Source organism: Etheostoma spectabile, unplaced genomic scaffold, assembly GCF_008692095.1.
Source record: "Etheostoma spectabile isolate EspeVRDwgs_2016 unplaced genomic scaffold, UIUC_Espe_1.0 scaffold00005148, whole genome shotgun sequence".
Classification (NCBI taxonomy): Eukaryota; Metazoa; Chordata; class Actinopteri; order Perciformes; family Percidae; genus Etheostoma; species Etheostoma spectabile.
Genome location: NW_022603231.1, coordinates 15608 through 26555, shown reverse-complemented (window position 1 = coordinate 26555; position 10948 = coordinate 15608). Strand labels below are relative to the sequence as shown.

Genomic DNA, 10948 nt, shown 5'->3' with positions numbered 1-10948 from the left:
CCACCAATGCCGTGGCGCCCTCATCCTTCGATGTCATCTTTCTCATACCCTAGATGCCTCAGCCTCGCCATTTGGGTACCTGGGACCCAGGGGTGTGTGTGGGGTGTGTGTGTGTGTGGTTTATCCAAAACATTCAAGGTTTGGGCTTTGTCCACGCGGGCAAGGGCTAAGGACAAACACAGTCTGCACAGTAGTAGGCCCGCCTAAAGCTCCGCAGATTTATCTCTTGCAGCCACCGCACACAATGTGTGTTGCGGTCCTTTCCCTCTGGACAGAGCTGACACTGCTTCCTTTTGCTTTGCACCCTCGGTGTGTCCGGTTCAGAATCCCCGTCCTCCTCTAGGCCCCTTGTGACTGTGCCGCCGCCGCTGCCGCCGCTGCCGCCACTACAGCCGCCACCACCACAGGATCTCCTCTTTGATGACGGCTTTGACAAGTGCGGCGGGACGATGTTGAGGCAGACGCCGCCGTCTCTCGATGAGCGGATTCACAGACGCCCTTCCCAACTGCTCGAGGAACGCCCTCCTCTTGTTGAGCTTGCCGCGCATCCACTCGGGCCTGAGCTCTCGCCACAGCACAAAGGCGTTGTAGGCGGACACGTCGAGGATGTTGTGGAACACGGCGAGGGTCCAGCGCACCATCTTCCTGCGACAGCTGTATGTGTCCACGAGCTTGTCCAAGTTGTCCACGCCTCCCTTGGGTGGTTGTAGTGGAGGATGATTCAGTGGGCTTGCCTGCCGGCGCCAACGCGCGCATCCCCCGTGTATAGCGTGCTCAGCAGCACCAAGTTCCTGTGCCCTTGGGCACGTAGGACACCAGAGTGGGGACGGGCGTGAAGGCAAACTTGGACGAGAAGACCGCACGGCCCTTTGTGGCGAGCAAGCCCCGGCAGCTCAGGCTTGTTTTTGCCCATCGGCCCACCGCGGTGAGGCGCCGCTCAACCAGCAGCCGCTGGACCAGCAGCCGCTGGACCAGCGCGTAGGAGGTGAAAAAGTTGTTGCACGTCACGTTACGCAGGCCCCTCAGGCCCTAGGTCACGTCCAGCACCACGCGGGCGACCAGATTCCTCTCGGGTGTGTGAAAGTGGCGTGTCCAAACAAGAAGATGGAACATGAGGGAAAGAGATGGAAGAAAAAATGTAACACACACACACACACACACACACACTAAGACAATTGTACGGCAATGGTACAAAAAACCCCGAAAACAACAACAAAGCAACAAATACAAACCTCTAAGGGCACCAGCTGCTCGTCCACCGTCACACACCTCTCGTACGGCGCCAGTTTGTCCAAGGCTTGGCGGACAGCTCTTGACTCACGGTCGTCGAATCGCAACAGTCTAGAGTACGCGTGGAACTGCTTGATTGGCATCGTGGCACGGAAAATGGCCCTGCCGCTCCTCGTGCCACAGGCTCTCCAAGGCCTCGTTGCGGGACCGGTACACGCCCGCGAGGAGCAGCAGCCCGAGGTAGGCTCGCAGGTCCGTGACGTCCATCTCTTTCCACTTTCCGGCTGTGGCGCATCTCCTTTGACCCTCGAGATTGTGGCAGCCACAAACAGCAGCATCTGTTGTGTCCTCTTCTTGGTCGGGTTTGTCTTTTCGGTAGCATGGCAATGAGGTCTAGGGACACTGGGATGACACGTTTTCGAGGACCATTTGACTTTGCCATCTTTTGACACAAATGTTTCCTCATCCTCCTCTTGCCCCTCGTCTTCACTACCATCTTCTTCTTCTTCTTCTTCTTCTTCTTCTTCTTCTTTTTTTCTTCTTCGTCGTCTTCTCCTACTTGTACTTTTTTGTCTTTGTCTTTTTCTTCCTCTACTTCTTCTTCTTCATTCACTTGTTCTCCTTCTTTGTCTTGAACTTCAACGTCCATTTGGCCTTGGTCATCATCTTTGTTGTCGTCGTTGTAGCAGCAGTAGTCTTTTTCGCCGCTGTGGTCGTGTATGTGTTGGTCCTCTTGTGACGCACACCCACCGCCATCACAGTCACGGTGGTGGTTGTCGTCGTCGTGTTTGTCGCAGGCCTCTTGTGGGTTTTCTCCTTTTTGTACCTTGACTTCAGCGGAGACATTGCGAGCGGCACCGCCGCTCACGAGAATCCGATGCAGCTTCAACTCCAGAGTCAAAAGACGGGCCATGCTGCAGCTCTTCCCCCGGCTGTGACGAGCCACGTGCAACAAGTGCACAGGTCCAAAACAAGATGACGTGAAAAAAAATGACGACAACAAGAAGACAATGTGTCTTAAGTGTATATTGTGTGTGTGTGTGTTGTGTAATGAAAATAATTAGTAGACTGATGTCAACCCTTTAGTTTTATTTTTAACCTCCCTTTCCACTCGCCTTTGCCTTTCCTGTTTGTACTACAACTACAAGCCACTGGCCAGAATCCCGGGGACTCAAAAGCAGGACGATGGGAGGGTAGCAGAACTAATACGTCCGATTGAGTGTACCACCAATGCCAAGGGTCCCTGTGACCTGAAGGACAATTCCACGAGTCCCTGGGACCCGAAGGACAATGTCGCGGGTCCTAGGGACCCGAAGGACAACAACACGTGTCCCCGTGACCCAAAAGGACAACGCCACGGGTCCATGTGACCCGAAAGAACAATGCCACGGGTCCCTAGGACCCAAAGGACAACGTCAAGGGTCCCCGGGACCCGAAGGACAATGCCACGGGTCCCAAGGACCCATAAGGTCAATGCCACGGGTCCCTGGAACCCGAAAGACAACGTCAAGGGTCCTCGGGACCCGAAGGACAATGCCACGGGTCCCAGGGACCCGAAGGACAATGCCACGGGTCCCAAGAACCCATAAGGCCAATGCCACGGGTCCCTGGAACCCGAAGGACAACGTCATGGGTCCCCTGGACCCGAAGGACAATGCCACGGGTCCTTGGGACCCGTAAGGCCAATGCCACGGGTCCTATGGACCCGAAGGACAACGTCAAGGGTCCCCGGGACCCAAAGGACAACGTCAAGGGTCCTATGGACCCGAAGGACAATGTAAAGGGTCCTATGGACCCGAGGGACAATGGCAAGGGTCCTATGGACCCGAAGGACAACGTAAAGGGTCCCCGGGACCCGAAGGACAATGCCACAGTTCCCCAGGACCCGAAGGACAACAAAAGCGTTAAGAAGTGCCTGGCTAGCTCAGTCGGTAGAGCATGAGACTCTTAATCTCAGGGTCGTGGGTTCGAGCCCCACGTTGGGCTGTGGTGTTTTAGAGAGTAGGAATGCCTGAGTTCTGCACTGTATAATGTGGCTGTATTGGGTCTGTCAATTGCAAGAATAGCAGTTCCATCCCAGTGTAAAAATCCCTGTAATTTACCAGACTAAAATGTGCCTGCATTCTACAATCATGGCCTGTGCTGAACTCCTGTTCCTCAGATCAAACTAAAGTCTGGTGACAATGCATGTTCAAATTCTAAAACTTCAACCTATTGTTCTAGAACTGCAGCTTAACATTCTAGAACTACAATGTACCATTTTAGAACTGTAATTAACAGTTTAGGACCGCAACTCTTGAAATTCTACAACTTCAACCTATTGTTCTAGAACTGCAACTTAACATTCCAGAACTGCAGGTTAACATTCATATTCGTAAAAAGGAAATGCAGCTTGAGTCAGTTTCCCGATATCATTTGCCAACAGGAAACATTTGATACAGAATATTATTACCAAAACACAGACTTGATTTTGCCAGTAAAATGTAATAGTAATATTGTGATGAATTTGCCAAATAGGTGACACTTTCTCATCCATCACACTCAATAAATAAACCAGATTATTCAATCCATAACTCCACCTCTATGCAAAGTAGTCTCATCCAGACCCTATCGCACCCTAAGGGAGAATCATAAACCTAGACCAACGAACAAGGAGAGTCCTGTCCTGCTCGTTTGTTCCTCACATTTTTACCCAGTTTTTTCTATTGCGTGCAGTCGAAGCAGGATATGAAAAATTGCCAACACATTGCTTGCTCCTAATCTGTGTTAAATTAACTGGATAAACTGGATTTTAAATTACAGATTAGGAATTTAACAGCTCCTGCCATCAGGGCTCGTCCAGGAGTTGAACCCGGGACCTCTCACACCCGAAGCAAGAATCATAACACTAGACCAGCGAGTCACTTAAAAGCTATGTAAGTCTAGTAGATTGTCATGGGATGCTTTCATGGCTCCACGGCCCGATTCAGCTTTCCGATCTCATTTGACAACAGGAAACATTTGATACAAAATTGCAGGAGTACCTCATACCTTTTACCAGGTTCAGGTGGTTAATAGTTATGGTCAAATGAAGCTTCATTAAGCTTTCTGAACAATGGTCTTCATTTTGGGTTCAAATCCCACTTCTGACAAAAATTGTTTTCATTTGGAACTAACATCTAAGACATGATATTGGGAATTAAGAACATAGCAGTTCTTTGTATTTAAGAGGACATGAATGTGCACGAGAAACGCAATTGCAAGTACCGCGTTTTGTGAGCATCTTTATTGGCACCACATATAAAGTTACTGACTGTGATTTAACTGAAGGGTTTTGGTAAAAGTTATCTTCTTTTTGTAAAACTTTGGGTTGTGCACAAAACAGGAGAAAAGGGTTCTTTGTTGCATCCAGGCTGTTAGTATAACAGATAAAAAGCGCAAATTGACATCATTCCATCCAATACGGGCAAGACGGGGTTGACAGATAGATTTTAAAATCCTTACAGATAAACAGTCATCGTAGCTGTTTGCAGGATTTCCGCAAAATTTACCGAGATTAAACTGGGCCGTATAGTGACGATTATAGGAAAAGAGAGAAGTACTTCCACTCGTTGTTACCTGTCGTTGCTATGGGTAACAAGAGTTCACAGTTACACGTTTCCTTAGGGGCCCGTAGTGGATGAAATGGTAAAACATTTGGCCCTGGATGCATAGAATGCCTGCCATATTGAGCGACAAAACTTCTAGTTCAGGAGATTATTTTTTCCACAGCCAGTAGTTTTAGAAGCCTGGGTAGCTCAGTCGGTAGAGCATCAGACTTTTAATCTGAGGGTCCGGGGTTCAAATCCCTGTTCAGATGTAGAGTCGACATTCTTGAACACTTCAGATACTGCCATATCGTTTGTGTTCCATCCATAAGTCTTTAAAAAGAATTGTGGCCGTTTTTCGAACAGGTTTGCATCATAACAATGTTGCTGGTAAGTCTAAATGTACAATAGGCAACCTACGTCCATCTTGCTAGCAGCCAAATCTCTGTACTCATCTCCCTGCTTGGATAGAAGGTCATCTGGTGCATTTTTCTTGTCACGAGGGCTAAGTGTTGTGGTCTGGTGCATTCCCCAACCTGTGTCGTGTCTTCTCTTTCTTCTGTGTGTCTTGTCTGTCTTGCCGTGAGGGCGTTCCAGGGGATCTAGAGGCGTGGCTTTCCATCTACGTTCCGTCATCCACTCAGCTGTTCCTCATCACTCATCACCCACGTCAATACATAAACCCGGGCTGACCGCCTCTTCAACGCCAGATCATTACATGCACTATTGTGGTAACTGGGCTCCTAGTCATTTGCGCCTGTGTTGTTGTTTGTTGTTGTATTCTAGTACTAACTCTGCCTCTCCTTAGATCCATCCGTTGTCCCTCCGAGTTGCCTTCCTCCCTCACGCCGACCAGCCACCTGTCTACACCAGTGTTTGAACCCCTCCGCACTCATTAAACGTGCCTTTTGTATCTCTATGGTTCTGGGTCTTACTAACTGTAACACTAAGAGTATAGAAGCGGAACAAGAGGGAGAGTTGTTTTTTTTGCACCCACCAGCAATAAAGTTTACTTGTCTGAAGCTGTGTTGTTTGAATAAGGTTATCAATGTTTTGAGTGAAAAAGAATACCACAGCTGAAGTCCTTGGTAGGGCGACAGCTTTATTGTGGAACACTTCAGATACTGCCATATTGTTTGTGGTCCCTCCATAAGTCTTTAAAAAGAATTGTGGCTGTTTTTCAAGCAGGTTTGCATCATAACAATGTTGCTGGTAAGTCTAAATGTACAATAGGCAACCTACGTCCATCTTGCTAGCACCCAAATCTCTGTGCTGATCTCCCTGCTTGGATGGCAAGTCATCTGGTGGATTTTTCCTGTCACAAGGGCTTTTGATCAAACTACGTATAGTGCTTCCGAATGAGGACACTAAGAGTATAGAAGCGGAACCAGAGGGAGAGTTGTTTTATTGTACCCACTAGCAGTAAAGTTTATTTGTCTATAGCCATAAAATTGCATTAGGTTATCAACGTTTTGAGCGAAAAAGAAAACCACAGCTCAAGTCCCTGGTAAGGCAACAGCTTGATTCTGGGATATGTATGAAGTGCTCGCTATCGTCATCTGTCATGCAGGTTTGCAGGATGTTCACAGTCTGCAAGTGGCCATGATGAGTTGGGACTTTGAGCTTTTTAACCGTTTTGGCCAATTTAGCCAATTTTCAACCAGTTTGTGCAATAACATTTGGTGTTCTCAGGCAATGTGCAAATTATGGTCTACCCTCCTGCTGTCCAGAAGACCGTGATCATTGCAACAGCTTTTTGGTCTTCATTTACTTGCACTTTAATTTGTAGTTTAATTTGTAATTTTAATTTGTAATTGTTTTTCCCACTCGAGTTGCAAACTCTGCTAGATGAGTTGTCCATTTGAGCTACCTGTATGGACATGGACCAATTCAGACACTATCATATCATGTGTTCCATGCACAAGTCTTTAAAAAGAATTGTGACTGTTTTTCAAGCAGGTTTGTATCATAACAATGTTGCTGGTAAGTCTAAATGAACAATGGGCAACCTACATCCATCTTGCTAGCACCCACATCTCTGTACTCATCTCCCTGCTTGGATAGTATGTCCAAGGACATACCACTTATGTTCTATAACCCTTTTCATTGGTTTGCTACCACTCTTAAATAATTCCTTTCATTGTATCAATCTCAGAAATAACCAAAGAATGACAAATTCCATTCATTTGCTAGTGCCAGTGTTCAACCACCTGTCTCTGTATTTTCAGCAGCAGTAGTGTTTTTTAAAACACCTGCCCCGTGTGAGGGTTGACCTCACGCCCTTCAGATTATGAGACTGACGCGCTGCCTACTGCGCCAACGAGGCTATGAAAGGTGTTGTAATGGTTCGCAAAATTTCAGAAAAACTAACAATTTGGTCGTCAATCTTCACAAAAACAATGTATGTGGAAACCTACGTACTCACACAAGGCTAAAATTGACCCTAGATGCTTTGTCATGACCCCATGAAAAGGCCAGGACAAAAGACCGTGTGCAAAGGTTGAAGGAAATGCGAGAATATGACCACAACAAAAGAAATGATAATTCAATGATGGTGTTAGTCAGTTTAGTCAGTGGTGAATGTATATGCATGGATGAGTGTGAGGTATGGTGTCAGCGATTTATGCTGGACAGTGTAAAACTAACAAAGATGAGCGGGAGAGGTGCTGGACTGAGAGACCTCTAGGGCAATCACAGATGCACAACCAATAATAAAACACTACTGAGTGAATGCGTTCATAAAATGAAGAACATTGTTCAGAAAGCTTTATGAAGCTTCATTTGACCATAACTATTAACCACCTGGACCTGGTAAAAGATATGAGGTTCTCATGAATAGGTAGCCAGTGATTTACCTACTCAAGATGGTGGTCGGCATGCCAATGAGGCTCGAAAATTTGCAGATGGGGATTCAGAGGAGATGTAACAGTTTAAAGTGTAAAGTAACTTAATTTTCTAAATTGTCCGCCTGCAGGGCCAATGAGAGCTCTTCTCTAATATTACCGGGTACGCAATAGCTATTCAACTTTAGAAGGTATTGTTGATCTCAGAAACAACGATAGACAGCACCATCTTATCACAATGCCCATGTATGTGTTTCTTCAAAGTTTGCAAAAACATTCATCTGAACTCGCAAATCAATTGATGAGATTTTGGAGGTCAAAGGTTCAATGTCAAGGTGACTGTGTCCTCATGTCTGTCCATCCAATTCTTGTGAATGCAATATCCCTGAACGCCTAGAGGGAAGCACTTTAAATTTGGCATACATAACCACTAGGAGTCGCAGATGAACTGATTTCGATTTTGGAGGTCAAAGGTCAAGGTTACTGTTTCATTACGTCTCCTGAACTGTATATGTATTTCTCCTGAACTGGTGATGGGGATGCTTTGGCGATGTAAAGCCCCAGTGGCCAAATGGATAAGGCACTGGCGTCCTAAGCCAGGGATTGTGGGTTCAAGTCCCATCTGGGGTGAATTTCAGCAGAATGGCACAATGGAAGTGTCATGAGGCCTCTGACCCAGAGGTTGATGGATTGAAACCATCCTCTGTTAATTCTGATATCCATGGTGAGATGATGTAACTGCTGGAAAAGTTGTTGACAGCCCATGAAAAGTGGCAAGTCATGTTCTGGCAGATTAAAAAAATGACATCCAGGATCCTGTAGTAATGCTGACTTTCCAGTGATGTGGTTGGGCTGTTTACAGGTTTTCATCATATCCATCGGTTGCATGGATGGGACATCAATACCCCGGTTCTATCACCTGATCGCTGTCTTGTCTTTGTCGTTCGACGACTATTTGGGCTCACACCTTAACACACCTAAAACACACCTAAAATCATGCTGCACCTCAAAGGACTCTCAAGCACTCCCAGGAGTGCTTTTGCAGAAGAGCGCCTTGTTTTCTTTTAGCTTGGGAAAAGGCTTTAGCTTATGACAAGGTAAACAGATTGCACCATTGTGCTACTCATTAGTGTGTCCACTTCAGTTATGTATTGAAGCACATCCTTAGAGCTAATGGCCCTCATTTATTAACCTAACGTACGACAGGCTTCACGTGAGATTCATGAAACGTTCTTATCACACCAATCAGAGCGTAAGAATGATCGTACATTGATAAATGCAGCGGCTAGAAACGATTGTAATTTAAATATCACGCCCCAATATATTCTCAGTTTTGAGGCCTCGACTCTATTATTTATGACATGGCCAGACATAATCCGGCTAAGAAGCGGCACTTTTCAGAGGTGGGGATTTAAAGCCTGACATCCCAGGTGCTCTGGTGCAGCCAGATACCACCAGGCCCAGGGGAATATGCCGCCTAAGAAAAATGCAATCCTACCCGATGAGAAGAATAAACATTGTGAAAATAACGAAAATATGAATACATTAAACATATACGGGCATTGAACATATTGCTGCAGTCTCAGTCTTTGGATGGTATAGGTAGCGCCCCGTCAGACATGTCATGATATAGCAGGTTCTCATGATTGAGAACCTACTATATAATGACATGTTTAATTTACTATATAATAATTTTTGAGACAGGTCCTACTGAAGATCTGTTGGATCAGTCAGGATGGCCGAGCGGCCCAAGGCGCTGCGTTCAGGTCGCAGTCTCCACTGGAGGTGTGTGTTCAAGTCCCACTTCTGACAACTAGTATTTTCATTTGGAACTAATGTCTAAGAGTTGATATTGGGAATAAAGAACTTAGCAGTTCTTTGTATTTAAGAGGACATGAATGTGCATGAGAAACGCAATTCCAAGTGCAGCGTTTTGTGAGCATCTTTATTGTCAACACATGTAAAGTTCCTTAGGGGCCCGTAGTGGATGAAATGGTAAAACACTTGGCCCTGGATGCATAGAACTCCTGCCATATTGAGCGACAAAGTTTAAGTGTCCTGAAAAAAGGGTCTTGAACTCTATCTCGCCGACCTCTTTTTTTTTACTGTTTCTTGTTATGTCACGACAAGAAGTATTATGCTTTTGAGTCGTTTTGTCCATCTCTACATCAGAATCAGAAATTAAAAAAACATCAGACATAAGCAGTCTCTGTGGCGCAATAGGTCAGCGCAGTCGGCTGTTAACCGAAAGGATGGTGGTTCAAGTCCACCCAGGGACGCTTCTTGCTTAAATAATCTGGAGTGAGCCAACTCTGGGATTTATCCTTCTTCAGGAGACCATAGAGCAGCCTGAAGATAACCCAAAGCCTTATGTCTATCAGAAGATACAGTTCTGGAAACCACTTACATAGTCATCTTTACAGTCATCAGAGATGGGAAGTAACGAAGTACAAATGCTTTGTTAACAAAATAACGAAGTACAAACACTTCATTACTGTACTCAAGTAGATTTTGCGGATATTTTTACTTTACTCTTTATTTTTTGGGCGACTTTTTACTTTTACTCCTTACATTTTACCACAATATCGGTACTTTCTACTCCCTACATTTTACAAAATTGGCTTGTTACTTTAGTTTTGTGCTAAAGGTTGTCTATCAGGTGTGATTTGGAGTCCATGTCGGAGAATAGCGCGGACACGCGCCTCACACCACGAGCAGGCGCGCACGGCACACGGAGACAAAAGTGAGAGAAAAGAAAAAGAGACGAGCTGTCTGGAGGATAACCAGTTGAGATCGTGTGTGTCTTTGAGAACTGTAAGTCATTTAACTGATGTTGTCAGTTCATGTAAGCCTGTTGTTGTGTTGGTCTGTAGTTCTGGTACATTTAAAAGTTAGCTTGTTTACGTTCTTCTACTGTTGGCTAGGTTACACCTGGCTGTTGATTCGATATAATGGCGATTGTTGAACATCCTTGCTCATTAAGATAATGTAATTAGTAGTTGGTTTATTGTTATTATTTACTAGCATATATGATTCCTATACATTGTGTATGGTAGCCTTTACAATGTTGTTTATTTCATTTATTACCACACACACATTCATAGCAGAGCTGCCCCCCCATGTTTATACTGATGATTGATTGTAATAAATCAACAGAGAGAAGTTGTCTCCGTCTGTGTTTTAACAGACACACCTGGGCCGAAGTTGGAAACCACAATTAGCTTTAAATCCAGTTCTAATCTAGTCCTCACTAAATTTCAAATAATTTCTCTGGAGTTACCATTATTTAAAAAAAAAATGTAATCTAAT

General features: G+C 45.4%; 3 non-coding genes across 3 annotated transcripts; all 3 read left to right on the top strand.

The window, feature by feature from the left end:
• The first annotated feature begins 3143 nt into the window (after positions 1–3143).
• Positions 3144–3216, top strand: trnak-cuu (transfer RNA lysine (anticodon CUU)). The gene has a single exon. It is a non-coding gene; the product is annotated as a tRNA-Lys (tRNA).
• Positions 3217–8196: 4980 nt separating this feature from the next.
• On the top strand, positions 8197–8269 carry trnar-ccu (transfer RNA arginine (anticodon CCU)). Its single transcript has one exon. It is a non-coding gene; the product is annotated as a tRNA-Arg (tRNA).
• A 1575-nt stretch (positions 8270–9844) lies between these two features.
• trnan-guu (transfer RNA asparagine (anticodon GUU)) lies at positions 9845–9918 on the top strand. The gene has a single exon. It is a non-coding gene; the product is annotated as a tRNA-Asn (tRNA).
• Positions 9919–10948: the final 1030 nt, after the last annotated feature.